This window comes from Pristiophorus japonicus, chromosome 1, assembly GCF_044704955.1.
Source record: "Pristiophorus japonicus isolate sPriJap1 chromosome 1, sPriJap1.hap1, whole genome shotgun sequence".
NCBI lineage: Eukaryota > Metazoa > Chordata > Chondrichthyes > Pristiophoridae > Pristiophorus > Pristiophorus japonicus.
The window spans coordinates 47477022-47493249 of NC_091977.1; the positions used below are offsets into that span (position 1 = coordinate 47477022).

At 41.9% G+C, this 16228-nt stretch overlaps 1 protein-coding gene across 3 annotated transcripts in view; it reads left to right on the forward strand.

Moving 5' to 3' along the window:
* Window positions 1-250: 250 nt before the first annotated feature.
* Window positions 251-16228, forward strand: part of erbin (erbb2 interacting protein) — a 280745-nt gene continuing 264767 nt past the window's right edge. For 2 of the 3 annotated variants that reach the window (XM_070879386.1, XM_070879413.1), the window contains exon 1: window positions 251-322. The gene's annotated coding sequence lies outside the window, so the exon portion shown is untranslated. Of the gene's footprint in view, window positions 323-4813; window positions 4947-16228 lie in introns of all 3 variants that reach the window. The other variant, XM_070879395.1, reaches the window with a different exon arrangement.

A 16228-nucleotide genomic window follows, 5' to 3' on the forward strand; every position in this document is an offset into this window, starting at 1 on the left:
ACTTTTAAGCCGACAAAAAGCAAGGATTTGGTTGCATTATCGTGTGAAAGGAGGAGGAGGTGGAGAAAGGCAAAAAAAACTTGGAAACTTCGGCCCACAAAGACATGGCGAAGATTTAATTGGACTGGTTGAATCCGTCGTATCAGAGCACTTGGTTTGAGAGCTTGCGAGTTTTTCAAAAAAACTACATATAATTGTTCTGTCGTTCCTTCAACTCCACCTAACCTCCCTCCCAGGCCGACCTGTGTGGATTGTGTTAGTCGCTGTTTTAAAGTTTAAAGCCGATGAAGAAGCGGGCCGCCTGGCTCAGTGGCGAGTAAAGGTAAAATGGCTTGTGTTCGGAATTTGTTCTTGGGCTTGGTTTTAACTCGCCTTCTGAGAAAGGGACCAGTCCCTTCTCCGGCTGTTGGGGCAACTTAATGAGCACATTATGAAAAGGCGGTTTTTAATGCCGAAACATAAAGTGTTTATCTCGAAAGCACAAAAGGAGGTTTCGGGTTTATTTTTATATAGGTGCTTAAACCTGACCGGTTGAAGCTGTTCAAGGTCTAAACGTATCATACAGAGATCCCTTTGTTTAATTTCAGGGCCTGACCCGAAGCAGCTTATTGCATCAACACTGGTATGTTCACAGTAACGGTGTTAAAAGATAACTGCTGTATTTACTTATCGGATAATTGGCTTAGCATCAAAAAGACGTGATTTCCCCCCACCCCCGACAAAACCGTGACCTCGTTTCCTGCCCTCTCCCAAAAATCTAATGTTCGAAATATTTGTATGAAGTCAATTTGTCTTAACAGCAAAGTAAGTTTTTAATTTTATTTAACGAGCAGTACTGCACAGGTAGATGTGCATGCTTGTGTTGTTTTCAAGGGTATGCGTGTAGTTTGACACCAAAATTAAGTCACTCTGTCGTGGTTGTACTTTGAGCTAACACAAGGGTGTATTTTTTTTGAGTTGTAGTTCCTTCGCGTTTTAACGGAGTCGTTGCAGCTCTGTGGTTAAAACTCCCTGAAGTGTGATGCTATCGATACTTTCATTATAATGCATGTTTCTACTATGTTATGCAAAATTCTCAGACATGCTTTACGCACGTACTGTAATTAAATCTAGGACAACGTTGCATAAACACGTTGCCATAATTTGCCTTTCAGGATTATGGTACTAGTCCGGGTGGGAGGTTGGTGGATGGTTTCGGACACTTTTTAAAAAAAAAAAATTTAAAATGCACTTCATACTCTATCAAAGGTAATAATGCTACTGAAATATATTACTTTTTTGAAAGATATTATAGCAGATTGGAATTTGATTTTCTTTCAGATTTTACACCTTTTAACCTCTTTTACACAGCAAATATACAAAACACATGTGTTTTTACAAAAGCATACAAAGATATTACACAATTCTTTTTAATAGATGATGCTCAATGACTTTGGTTTGAATCCAGCAGAGGCTAATATCATGAATGTATCTTTTCTTAAGTGAAGTTTCTGATTATGGATCCACAGCACAAACCTGGGCTCTGGAATTTGTATTCTAGCTCAAAGGTCCATATAAGAGTAGCTTTGCTGAAGCTTTTTCTCTTGTAACTGGGGATGAGGCACCGTTGTTTACGATTCGGTGTCTATCAAGCAGTTGCATTGTAAAGGTCTAACTCTCTGTTCTAAGTATTTTTGAAGGAATTGTGCATCTTTTCATGTATTATTTTGGAGGATTGAGTGTGTTCCACGAGCCATCTTGAACATGGTTTAGCAAATGGATGTATGCCAGAGGATTTAAGATAATTGACAAGAGTCAGGAGATGAAATTTTTTTTTACGCAGCCAATTATGATTTGAAATGCATTGCCTGAAAGGGTGGTGGAAGCAGGTATGATAGAAACTTTTTTGAGGTAATTTGATATATAAAATAAACATTTGCAGGGCTATGGAGAAAGAACAAGAGAGTGGGACTAACTAGATAGCTCTTTCAAACAGCAGGCAGCGGCATGATGGCCTGAATGGCCTCTTTCTGTGCAGTAAGATTCTTTGATTCTATGGTATGTAGCATGAGACTTCAAATATCTAGAGCATCAAATTAGCTGGCAAATTGGGTGGTTGTTCTAGATCTTCCAGAAGACAGATGTCTGATGGGGAAGGTCTGAGGCTTGGAATGACAGCTGCTGTAAGGTGTTGGCCAGATAAAACACACTGTACTCAAGGTGGTGCCAACTGTGATTGGGTTGCAGTGACTCACCTCGTTGCTGCTGAAGTTCCACATCTCCTACTCGTGGAATCACTGTACACAGGGGTATGGTATTTGTCCATGTTATCTGTTGTCTGCCTAGTTAGAGTTCCTGTCCATTGTCTAAAGATGATCTTTGGGGTAAAGTTAAGCAGGATTTCTTTGGGGTCAAGCTGGCTCAATATAACATACCTGCCAATTAAAGATTGGAGCAAAGTCAAACTTTAATGGCAGACTCCTGGACCAGGTAATTCAACAATACTCACTGGATAATTGACCATCCAGCCTGGCATCTTTATTAGACTTGGTGGGTTAGGCATAATGCTGGAAGCCATATTTCTTTCTACTTGGTGTCCGATAACTCTTCAAGCCAGTGAATATCCTAATAGATAGAGTGGCCCTAGTAGGGTATAGTACCCTCCTGGATTGCTAGTCCACGAGACTATCAGTTCAAAGGCCACCATGGCAAGTTGTGAAATTGAAGTGAATAAATCTGGTAATTTGTGGACTGGCACTAGAGAACTAGCCATGAAAGTTGTTTTGTTATTAAAAAAACAAATTGGGTCATATGTCCTTCAGGGAGAAACCTGTTATCACTAGCTGGTCTGGCCTCTGTGTGAGATTTCAGTCCTGTACTATGTGGTTGACTCTTGATGCCTGCAGGACAACTAGGGATGGGCACTAAATACTGCAGTGTCACCCACATTCCACAAACATAGAAACACCTTAATTTTTTTTTAAATGGGTGGACAAGCAGCAGGAGGACTGCTGGTGAGCTTCATAGTTTTAGCCAGTTAAACTCCAGCAACTTGAGAATCCTTAAGCATTTGCTGTTGCCAACCTGTGGTTCTATTCTCTGGACTTGGGTGAATAGCATGTGTCTACATGTAATCACAATTACAAACTGTGACACCTACTGATGTGGAAAAAGTTTCATTTCTGAAATTGAGCTCTAAGGTTGGTAGATGACATTTGGGGAAAGTGGAAGGAGTATTACTCTGCATCTGACCTTACTGTTCCTGACGTAGGGGTGCTTGGTACTGACACCGAGTGTCAAATATGGAAACATTTTACCAATGTTTCTAACTCTGTTTTTCATTTTGTGCTTAAAGGCTGAAGGTTTTCTTCATCCTACTGTAGTTATGTTTTGGAGGTTAACAGATTGCTTAAAAATATCTGACAAGTTTATTGTATCTAAACCTAGTTTTGTGCAGGCTGTTGAGGGGAATGCAGGTTTTATATAAATACCTCAAATGCTATTGGGATAAAGAAATGGGGGAAAAGTGCCATTATAGTTAGTCTAACAGTAATTTGCAACAACTTAATCTTTGTGTATGAAGTTGCAAGTACTTGTCATGCAAACATTTAGTCAGTTTTTTTGTTATCTTGTCAGATATCTGATTTGTCTCAAGTGGTTACTTTGAATGTTGGTCAAATGGCCACAATCTTGGATTCTGTATTCAATTTAAAAATTATACACTTTATTTTATGTTTTAAGAATGAGTACAATCAAAATGCAAGAGAAAAAGATTAAAACAAACACTGTGCACAGCACTTGATAATCCTAATATTAAAGATTGCATGCAAAAAGAAACGTCCAAAACATACATTGTGGCTATTTTATTCCATTACTTTGTAAATGTGGTCGCCTCTGAAGTAGCTGCAATCCTTTTAATGTCCCATTTAATATATGGATGTATAAGATCAGCCTTTTAGAATCTGAGATGGTTGATCAATTTGATTGATCCATGTGTTCAGCATAGTCCTTCCAAATCCCTAATTAATATAGCCAAGAATGGCAGCAGTACCAAGTGTAAAAGGGATCATGTATCTCAGAAACATAGAAAATAGGTGCAGGAGTAGGCCATTCAAGCTTGCACCACCACTCAATACGATCATGGCTGATCATTCATCTCAGTACCCCTTTCCTGCCATAGAAACATCTTCAGCAAGGCAGCAATCTTTCATCAAAAGCACTGTTTATGTAGGTCCAACAAGATACTTTTTGCTTTCCAATAGCATCAACAGGACAATGTATCTAAAATACTGATGCAATATAGTCTGTGTGGCAACATAAAAATCATTTTGGTTCTTTTAACTGAAAATCGGTATACTTTAAAGTGATTATGTTGAAGATTGGTGGTGGTCCCAATATATGGCCAAATGTGCTTTTGTAGCTATTAAGTAGGGTGACTTGGATTCCGGAACTAAATATAAATTAGTCAAATTCACAATTGATACTAAACTTGGGAAGTAGTCAGTCTGTTGAGGATGTGCAAAATGAGCTGATTAAATCTGCAACATTGTCAAATGAAATTCAGTATGGATAAGTATAAGGTACTGCACTTCACATACATAGGATATACGACACAGAAACAGGCCATTTGGCCCAACCAGCCATTAGAAGCAACAAAATGGGGGATGTACATACTCTGGATGGTAGGTAAGGGAGATGTTGAAAAAGATATGAGTAGTAGACTCGGCATTTTTTGTCAAATCTCTGTAGAGCAGCAATTATCAAAGTGAATAGAATTCTAAACTACTTAGCGAAATTAGAATTTAAGTCGAAGGTTATCTTGCTTAAATTGCAGTGCTCTTGAGTACTTTGTGGAACATTGGTCGCTGAGACATGAGGGGAGCATTGAAGTGCTAGATATCATGAGAATGGAGAAACCCAGGCGATTTAACATGGAAAGGAAGAGACTAAAATAGCACCTTGTGGAGGTATGTGAAAGTTAAGATTTGAGCACTGCTTTGAAGTAAATTTTGCAGAACAATAAATTACAATTTAAAACTGGAGAAAATTCTGCCTGCCGCCCGCCCTCCCCCCAGAAAAAAAAAAAGGCTTTCTATTATTGGGGAACAGTGACAGTTCCAAACTAAGTTTGAGCTAGTGAAGTTTTATTTTAAAGCTGGATTTGATCAACACTTCTATCTGCTGTCTTTCAATTTTTGTTTAACTTTTTCAAATCCTCCCTTAGTAAGCGAATCATAGAATCACACAGCATAGAAGGCCAGTTGGCCCATCGTGCATAGGCTGGCTTTTTTGAAGAAAATGTGTAGCTTTTTGCCTTTATAAATAATTTCCCTTTTCTCCATGATCTATAAGACCATTTGGAAACATAGACCACGAAGAAAGAAAGAACTTGTATTTATATAGCACATTTCACGACCTCAGGACATTCCAAAGCGCTTTCTAGCTAATGAAGTACTTTTGCAGTCTAATAACAGTTGTAATGTAGTAAGTGGACAGTCTCGGGTTCCAACTGCGCCAGGGTATGCTTTCTAGTTCCATATTAACCAGGATACCCAACAGTTTGTGAAGAATTTTAACGAGAAATTCACTAGGATTACTGCCTTCTACACTTTCATGTAACCTGATCAGGCTTGTATTATTTCTTCTGTAATTCCCTTGATCCTATACTTCAGTTAGTGAATATCATATTGTGCCTTCCAACTGTCAAACCTGATGCTTTAACTCACAGGGAAGATCCTCTGAATTTGATTGATGCAGTTACAGTTTACCAACTCTAGTGAAAGCCAGATTCAGTCTTTAGTTTGTTTCCATTTTCCATTCAGCTTTCCAGCATGTCCCTTTTTCCCATTAAAATCCAAAGCTGTTATGCTTGCTTTCTGACTCATCTCATAATAATGCAGCTTTAATATTTTTAAAGGACTTGCTTTTTATATGCAGAGATACTTGGTTTAAGTTTTATTTCCTTTCAAGATTCATAGAATACAGACGAATTTCAAAATAAATGGGTGAATCAAAGTGTTTTTTTCAGTTTTATTTTAGTAGTACTTAAAAAAAAAAAAATGTCTCAGTGAAGACAGTGGGATAATCTAGGACACACAGGGCTCATCCCTTGTATTAATGAATAATTGTCTAACAAATGTCTCTCTACTCAGATAGTAATTCACTTCTAATAGCTATAGAATATTGCACCCTTGTTAAAATCTTCAACTCCTGTAGCGCAGGTGTGTGACCTTGTGATTGGCTGCTCAGGGATTCCAAGTATTGATTCATGGGATGATTGGGAAGTTTTGCTAGCTGAGTGATTAGTGTGTGTGAGAGAGATCACATTTTACATTTCAATTGTCTTGACTCTGTTTGGCATGGGTCCAATTTCCTTGTGAGCCATTGTTTCAGAAAAGGAAGCTAGTTACCGTAAATTCTGTAGCTGCTTTCATGACTTATGTTCATTGGTCATTTTTAGGTTTCTAGGGAATATCTTATTTTCATCGAGGAGCTTTTGAATTTTGTTTGGCTTTCTCTCAATAATCTTTAAAATAAAGCAGCTGCAATGTGTTTTGGTCTGAGCAGTGGATTTTGTTTCAGAAATCCTCTGATTCAACCAAGGAATACACAGTCTCTGGACTTGGAAGATGGGAATAGATTTTGAAAAATGTCGGTGACATTGATTCGCAGGCTGTCTGGTTGCATCATTATTTTTTACTGTTAGATTTGGCAAATATTTAACATTTAGAGGAAGATGGGTGATAATTCCATGATTAACTGAAGATGTTACTTTTGATCTGGATGTATGAGTTTATTTCCAGGTAACCATTAGCAGGAGCTCTGATACCAGCTGAATTTTCATGCAAGTTGTCTTCTCTTCCTCCCCCCCATCACCCCTCTCATATTAGAAATACTTTGAATTTATTATGAGTTTAGTCTTGGAAGTCTTTTATAAATGAGGGGAGGGAGAAACATGAAAACATTGCAAAAGGCCCAACGTCGGAGGAGGAGCGGCAGTTCGAGCAGCGCGAGTCCGGGTTGCATGGTGAGGCCTACAAAAGGCCCAACGTCGGAGGAGGAGCGGCAGTTCGAGCAGCGCGAGTCCGGGGTGCGTGGTGAGGCCTACAAAAGGCCCAACGTCGGAGGAGGAGCGGCAGTTCGAGCAGCGCGAGTCCGGGGTGCGTGGTGAGGGCTACAAAAGGCCCAATGTCGGAGGAGGAGCGGCAGTTCAAGCAGCGCGAGTCCGGGGTGCGTGGTGAGGCCTACAAAAGGCCCAACGTCGGAGGAGGAGCGGCAGTTCGAGCAGCGCGAGTCCGGGGTGCGTGGTGAGGCCAACAAAAGGCCCAACGACGGAGGAGGAGCGGCAGTTCGAGCAGTGTGAGTCCGGGGTGCGTGGTGAGGCCTACAAAAGGCCCAACTTGTACAGCTCCAGCCAGGAGAAAAAGCAAAAAAGAAGTAGAAAGAAATCAAAATGTGACGTCACAGCCAAAGGGGCAAGTGATTGGTGAGTAGCTTTTCTTTTTCTTTTTTTATATCAGTAAGTAACCTGTTAACAGTGTTGTCGCCAAATTAAGTGTATCAAAAGGTTAAGTCATGGCAGGAGAGCTCGGTCACGTGATATGCTCCTCCTGTACCATGTGGGAACTCGGGGACACTTCCGGTGTCCCTGACGACTACGTGTGCGGGAAGTGTATCCGCCTCCAGCTCCTGACAGACCGCGTTGCGGAATTGGAGCTGAGGGTGGATTCACTGGAGCATCCACGATGCTGAGAATGACGTGAGTAGCACGTGTAGCGAGTTGGTCTTACCGCAGGTGAAGGGTCCACAGCCAGATAGGGAATGGAAGACCAGCAGGAAGCGCAGTGCAAGGAAGATAGTGCAGGGGTCCCCTGTGGTCATCCCCCTGCAAAACAGATACACTGCTTTGAGTACTGTTGAGGGGGATAACTCATCAGGGGAGGGCAGCAGCAGCCAAGTTCATGGCACCATGGCTGGCTCTGCTGCACAGAAGGGCAGGAAAAAAGAGTGGGAGAGCGATAGGGGACTTCAATTGTAAGGGGAATAGATAGACGTTTCTGCAGCGGCAACAGAGACTCCAGGATGGTATGTTGCCTCCCTGGTGCAAGGGTCAAGGATGTCTCGGAGCGGGTTCAGGACATTCTGAAAAGGGAGGGTGAGCAGCCAGTTGTCGTGGTGCACATTGGTACCAATGATATAGGTTTTAAAAAAAAGGGATAAGGTCCTACGAGACGAATTTTAGGAGCTAAATTAAAAAATAGGACCTTAAAAGTAGTAATCTCGGGATTGCTACCAGTGCCATGTGCTAGTCTTAGAGTAGGAATCGCAGGATAGCTCAGATGAATACGTGGCTTGAGCAGTGGTGCAACAGGGAGGGATTCAAATGTCTGGGGCATTGGAACCGGTTCTGGGGAAGGTGGGACCAGTACAAACCGGACGGTCTGCACCTGGGCAGGACCGGAACCAATGTCCTAGGGGGAGTGTTTGCTAGTGCTGTTGGGGAGGAGTTAAACTAATATGGCAGGGGATGGGAACCAATGCAGGGAGACAGGGAAACAAAATGGAGACACAAGCAAAAGACAGAAAGGAGATGAGTAAAAGTGGAGGGCAGAGAAACCCAAGGCAAAAAACAAAAAGGGCCACTGTACAACAAAATTCTAAAGGGTCAAAGTGTAATAAAAAGGCAAACCTGAAAGCTCGGTGGCTCAATGTGAGGAGTATTCGGAACCCAGGAGAGGGCTCTGAGCTAGTTAGTGGGTGAGAGCGCAGATGAACAGGACCCCAAGAAAGAATGCAAAAGGCAGGAGGCAACAGAGCAGAGTAGCACTGGGGTAAGTGTAAAACATAAGGTGATGGGAAGAGACAATATGTATGAATATAAAGGGGCTGCAGGAGGGGTCAAAATCATGGTTATAAAAACTAATATTAAAACACTCTACCTAAACACATGCAGCATTCGAAATAAAGTAAATGAGTTGCCTGCACAAATCATTACAAATGGGTATGATTTGGTGGCCATTACAGAAACGTGGTTGCAGGGTGGCCAAGACTGGGAATTAAACATACAGGGGTATCTGACAATTTGGAAAGCTAGGCAAGAAGGGAAAGGAGATGTGGTAGCTCTGTTAATAAAGGATGATATCAGGGCAGTTGTGAGACGATATTGGCTCTAATGAACAAAATGTTGAATCATTGTGGGTGGAGATTAGAGATAGTAAGGGGAAAAAGTCACTGGTGGGCGTAGTTTATAGGCCCCCAAATAATAACTTCACGGTGGGGTGAGGGCAGAGTTGGCTGGAAACACAGACTAAACGCTGGCACAATTGAGGAACAGTGGAGGACTTTCAAGGAACTCTTTTATAGTGCTCAACAAAAATATATTCCAGTGAAAAAGAAGGGCGGTAAGAGAAGGGATAACCAGCCATGGATAACCAAGGAGAGTATCAAATTAAAAACCAATGTGTATAAGGTGGCCAAGGTTAGTGGGAAAATTTTAAACGACAGCAAAGAATGACTAAGAAAGCAATAAAGAAAGGAAAGCTAGATTACGAAAGTAAACTTGCGCAAAACATAAAAACAGATAGTAAAAGCTTTTACCGATATATAAAACGGAAAAGAGTGACTAAAGTATATGTTGGTCCCTTAGAAGATGAGAAGGGGGATTTAATAATGGGAAATGTGGAAATGGCTGAGACCGTAAACAATTATTTTGCTTCGATCTTCACAGTGGAAGACACAAAAACCATGCCAAAAATTGCTGGTCACGGGAATGTGGGAAGGGAGGACCTTGAGATAATCACTATCACTAGGGGGGTAGTGCTGGATAGACTAATGGGACTCCAGGTAGATAAGTCCCCTGGTCCTGATGAAATGCATCCCAGGGTATTAAAAGAGATGGCGGAAGTTATAGCAGATGCATTTGTTATAATCTACCAAAATTCTCTGGACTCTGGGGAGGTACCAGCGGATTGGAAAGCAGCTAATGTAACGCCTCTGTTTTTAAAAAAAAAAAAGGGGGCAGACAAAAGGCAGGTAACTATAGGCCGATTAGTTTAACATCTGTAGTGGGGAAAATGCTTGAAGCTATCATTAAGGAAGAAATAGCGGGACATCTAGATAGGAATAGTGCAATCAAGCGGACGCAACATGGATTCATGAAGGGGAAATCATGTTTAACTAATTTACTGCAATTCTTTGAGGATATAACGAGCATGGTGGATAGAGATGTACCGATGGATATGGTGTATTTAGATTTCCAAAAGGCATTCGATAAGGCGCCACACAAAAGGTTACTGCAGAAGATAAAGGTACGCGGAGTCAGAGGAAATGTATTAGCATGGATCGAGAATTGGCTGGTTAACAGAAAGCAGAGAGTCGGGATAAATGGGTCCTTTTCGGGTTGGAAATCGGTGGTTAGTGGTGTGCCACAGGGATCGGTGCTGGGACCACAACTATTTACAATATACATAGATGACCTGGAAGAGGGGACAGAGTGCAGTGTAACAAAATTTGCTGATGACACAAAGATTAGTGGGAAAGCGGGTTGTGTAGAGGACACAGAGGCTGCAAAGAGATTTAGATAGGTTAAGTGAATGGGCTAAGGTTTGGCAGATGGAATACAATGTCGGAAAATATGAGGTCATCCACCGTGGGGAAAAAAAAACAGTAAAAGGGAATATTATTTGAATGGGGAGAAATTACAACATGCTGCGGTGCAGAGGGACCTGGGGGTCCTTGTGCATGAATCCCAAAAAGTTAGTTTGCAGGTGCAGCAGGTAATCGGGAAGGCGAATGGAATGTTGGCCTTCATTGTGAGAGGGATGGAGTACAAAAGCAGGGAGGTCCTGCTGCAACTGTACAAGGTATTGGTGAGGCCGCACCTGGAGTATTGCGGCAGTTTTGGTCACCTTACTGAAGTAAGGATATACGAGCTTTGGAGGGGGTACAGAGACGATTCACCAAGCTGATTCCGGAGATGAGGGGGTTACCTTATGATGATAGATTGAGTAGACTGGGTCTTTACTCGTTGGAGTTCAGAAGGATGAGGTATGATCTTATAGAAACATTTAAAATAGTGAAAGGGATAGACAAGATAGAGGCAGAGAGGTTGTTTTCACTAGTCGGGGAGACTAGAAATAGGGGGCACAGCCTCAAAATACGGGGGAGCCAATTTCAAACCGAGTTGAGAAGGAATTTCTTCTCCCAGAGGGTTGTGAATCTGTGGAATTCTCTGCCAAGGAAGCAGTTGAGGCTATCTCATTGAATGTATTCAAGTCACAGATAGATCGATTTTTAACCAATAAGGGAATTAAGGTTTACGGGGAGCGGGCGGGTAAGTGGAGCTGAGTCCACGGCCAGATCAGCCATGATCTTGTTGAATGGCGGAGCAGGCTCGAGAGGCTGGATGGCCTACTCCTGTTCCTAGTTCTTATATTTAGGGAAAAAAAGGACTTGCATTTATGTAACGTTTTTCAAGACCACTGGACGGCTCAAAGCGCTTTACAGCCAATTAAGTACTTTTTGGAGTGTAGTCACTGTTGTAGTGGGAAATTTGGGTGAAATTAGTTTAGAAACCAATACAAGATATGAGTATTTTCATTGGACGCGAACTAAGAGGCTGCCTGTATGTTGTGATATTGAAGAAGACCTGTTATTGATAGATCTAGATCTAGTTACTGGTAAGCACTAAATTACATGAAGCTTTTGTATGCATGAAATTTAATAATTGAGCAATTTATTCATCTATTTTTGAGAGCATATTTCTAAAATTTGATCAATATTGCGTTCTTTTGAGAAATGAATTCTTTTCACTGTTCATTGAGCTGGTACCTAGCTATCACAAAAACATAACATTTCTAGCACATCATAAATTGAAATGATACTCAACTGCTATAGTCGGAGTGCTTAAGCATCTCATTCTCATGAATTGCATAGTTACATACCATAGATTCCTTGGGGCCACATATAAAGTTTGAATCTGTATGCCCATTAATTTGCATATATTTCAAGTTCTTGTCGAGATCTTTGTGGTCTAACTTAGTTTATCCATCATTGAGGCAACGGCGCAAAGACTAGCCCTTTCCAATCCTCCAGACTTACAAAACTTTAAATGGCACAGACCATTGAATAAGATATACAATGCAAATAGGTTACTCTTATCTGTGCTTTGAGAGCTAGATTGAGAGGATGGTGGGTTGGCTGGGGGGAGGGTCCATGGCCTATGGTTTGGACACCCTGTGCCATAGGAACCATTGCATTAACCAGTAAAGGCTTTGTAAAATAAAACAATGATTTATCTAGTGTTGAATATGGAATAGAATATTCTAAATAACTTCAGTTTCAAATTCAATGGTTTTAGTTCAAAATGTGCATGTAGTTGGTGGATAATAAAATGCAAATAAGATTGAGAATTTATTTTGTAACTCCACTGATTGTATTAATTCAGCTTGTGTATAAAAACCACCAGCAGCATTAGCGCCATTTTCTAATTTAAAATGTGCTGATGGCACATTCTTGCTAAGGACTACAAAATTAAAAGTTTTATGCATTTTCATTGCAGCTATTGTGATTTATATTATTTTAACTGCTGTCAGAAGTTTTGTAGGAGGTAGAACGATGTTGGTGGTTTTAGACAATAGTCTGGTGGCAATTAAAATGACTAACTTTACAGTAATGTTAGCTAACGCTGCAGAATTCTCCTGCTTTGGTCTTTGGGAAATGGAAACCATATGAGAAATCTACAGACCTATTTAATGGTTCTGACATACTTTAAAGAAAGCGGAATCTCGGAAGGAATACTGGAAATCCTGAACACTTCTAATGGGGCACAGGCTACATAATGTGTCTTCTGGCAAAGTAATGACAGATTTCGAGAATGCAGGTTGGTGGCCACTTCTGAGAATTTTTCGGAGTCAGCTGCTGCATGATGTGCAGCAATGATCCAGTGCTGTTTGCCACAACAGTACAACTAATACGGCCAGATGATGAAAAGCATGGTTGCTTTCCTCTCTTTCCACCTCTCATCTCATCATCATAGGCAGTCCCTCGGAATCGAGGAAGACTTGCTTCTACTCTTAAAATGAGTCCTTCGGTGGCTGAACAGTCCAATACGAGAACCACAGTCCCCGTCACAGGTGGGACAGATAGTCGTTGAGGGAAGGGGTGGGTGGGATTGGTTTGCCGCATACTCATTCCGCTGCCTGCGCTTGATTACTGCATGCTCTCTGCTCAGCGCCCTCCTGGATGCACTTCCTCCACTTAGGACAGTCTTTGCCCAGGGACTCCCAGGTGTCAATAGGGATGTTGCACTTTTTCAGGGAGGCTTTGAGGGTGTCTATGTAACGGTTCCCCTGCCCACCTTTGGCTCATTTACCGTGAAGGAGTTCTGAGTCGAGCGCTTGCTTTGGGAGTCTTTTGTCTGGCATGCGAACGATGTGGCCTGCCCAGCGGAGCAGTGCTTCAATGTTGGAGATGTTGGCTTGGTCACGGACGCTAATGTTGGTGCGTCTGTCCTCCCAGGGGATTTGTAGGATCTTGCGGAGGCATCGTTGGTGGTATTTCTCCAGCGACTTGAGGTGTCTACTGTACATGGTGCATGTCTCTGAGCCATACAGGAGGGCAAGTATTACTACAGCCCTGCAGACAATGAGCATCCTTGACCAGGCCAGCATTGAAGCACTGACCACACTTGATCAGCTCCGCTGGGCAGGCCACATCGTTCGCATGCCAGACACGAGACTCCCAAAGCAAGCACTCTACTCAGAACTCCTTCACGGCAAACGAGCCAAAGGTGGCCAGAGGAAATGTTACAGGGACACCCTCAAAGCCTCCCTGAACAAGTGCAACATCCCCACTGACACCTGGTAGTCCCTGGCCAAAGATCACCCTAAGTGGAGGAAGTGCATCCGGGAGGGCGCTGAGCACCTCGCGTCTCATCACCGAGAGCATGCAGAAATCAAGCGCAGGCAGCAGAATGAGCGTGCGGCAAACTTGTCCCACCTATCCTTTCCCTCAACGACTATCTGTCCCACCTGTGATGGGGACTGTGGCTCTCGTATTGGACTGTTCAGCCACCTTAAGGACTCATTTTACGAGTGGAAGCAAGTCTTCCTCTATTCCGAGGGACTGCCGATGATGATGAGACCATGAGCTTGGTGGCAGTTTTGAGGGCCTTGTCTTCAAACAATCTTTTCCTGAGGCAGCTGAAAGCTGCACTGGTGCGGTGTTGAATAGAAGCACAGAAACATCGAAAATAATTGCAGGAGTAGGCCATTCGGCCCTTCGAGCCTGCACCACCATTCAATAAGATCATGGCTGATCATGCAACTTCGGTACCCCATTCCTGCTTTCTCTCCATACCCCTTGATTCCTTTAGCCGTAAAGATCACATCTACCTCTTTTGAATATATCTAACGAACTGGCCTCAACAACTTTCTGTGGTAGAGAATTCCACAGGTTCGCAATTCTCTGTGAAGTTTCTCCTCATCTCTGTCTTAAATGGCTTACCCCTTACCCTTTGACTGTGACCCCTGGTTCTGGACTGCCCCAACATCGGAAACATTCTTCCTGCATCTAACCTGTCCAATCAGGTCAGAATTTTATGTTTCTGAGATCCCCTTTCATTCTTCTAAATTCCCTCGTCAATGTCTGCTCTTGTTTATAAGAGGCTCCCGAGGTATGGGAAATGGTCCATGTTGTCCAGGGCCGCACCTTTCGCCTATTCCAATTAGGTTTCCAGTTTTAGTTTAGCCTAATGTTAGCTGTTTTTCCCATAAAAGTATAGATTGAACTGATCCCTCAAGCACTCGAGTAGTATGACTGCTTTAAAAAGCTCTCTCCAGCAGCTCAGTGAATAATAAGCACATAATCCAGGCTCACACTTGGGTGCATACTGAGGTAGTACTGTATTCTTGATGCGATCTTTGATGTATTAAACTCCAGCCTAGTTGCCATTCTTAGGTGGTTGTCGAAGATCCCATGGCACTGTTCAGATATGAGCAGCGAGCTCTCCAGTGTCTGGCCAAAATGTATTACTAAACATACAAAGATTATTTGGTCATTCATTCATTCATCTGTCGTTTATGGAACGATTAGTTGCTGCATTGCCTACTTGACTGCCTTCACTTCCAAAGTAATTTATTAGTTATAAAGCACTTTGGGGCATCCTGAGGATGTGAAAAATGCTATATGTGTTTGATGGTTGGGGGTGGGGAGGAGAGGAGGATGTTGCCTGACTTTGGAACTGATTACCATGCACAAGTAGTTCAGCAATTTGTTCTTTTGTCTCAACACTTACACTTTCTGTCCTATTCATTTTTCTCTTGCACATTTTTTCCCCCACACCAAAGTATGCTACTATTTTTCTAAAGTTTAACTTTGCTTTCCAATTTTTCTTTGTGGTGAGTATAATTACTGAAGTTACTGCCCAATAAGAATTCACTGTTCAAAGGTTACCCTAATTATGACAAAGTTAGAAGATAGTTTTTAAGTGCACTGTAACTTGTGCATGAAAAATGATTTTTCATGAATCCAGAATGTTGACCTGGTTACTATAAGTTTATGCCTGGTTGTGCGCCTCTGGAGCATTCCCATCTACTAAAATATTATGCCCCTGCTGAGTTTTTTTCCTCAAATAAATTATGTACCATGGTCTTTGAGAACTCTGAAGTGCATTGGCCACAAAGATCTCATTTTGTACTTTTAAAATTGTATAAATCCATAGATGCTGCTTTTATTGGCTCCAAAAGATCTACGTAAGCTTTCCATTATTGATTAATGCAAATAGAATTCTATGATTAGTGCAGTGCTGTTTATATTAAGGAGGACGAAAGCATGTAGTGTGGCATCTTAAAGTTGATCGGCGTTGAGGGCAGTTTTTCCAAATGGTTGTCAGTGAGTAGTGATGTCCCATAGGGTTCAGTTCTGGAGCTCCTTGTGTTCACTGCATATGAATGATTTGAATATAGACCGAGAGGAAGTGATGAAATTTGCAGATGATGCTATGGAATGAATATTGAGGCTTTTGAGAGGATACATCACAGATTCACTAAGATACTGCCTGGTATGAGGAGATACAAATCTGAAGAAATCTTGAAAAATTGAGCCTTTTTCATTAGAACAATGCAGATTATGGGACATTATGATAGTTATTTAAAATTAGGAGAGGCTGGCACAGGGAAGATAGTAACAGATTGTTCCGAGTAGTTGTGGGTCAAAAACGAGGGGCCATCACCATCATAGGCAGTCCCTT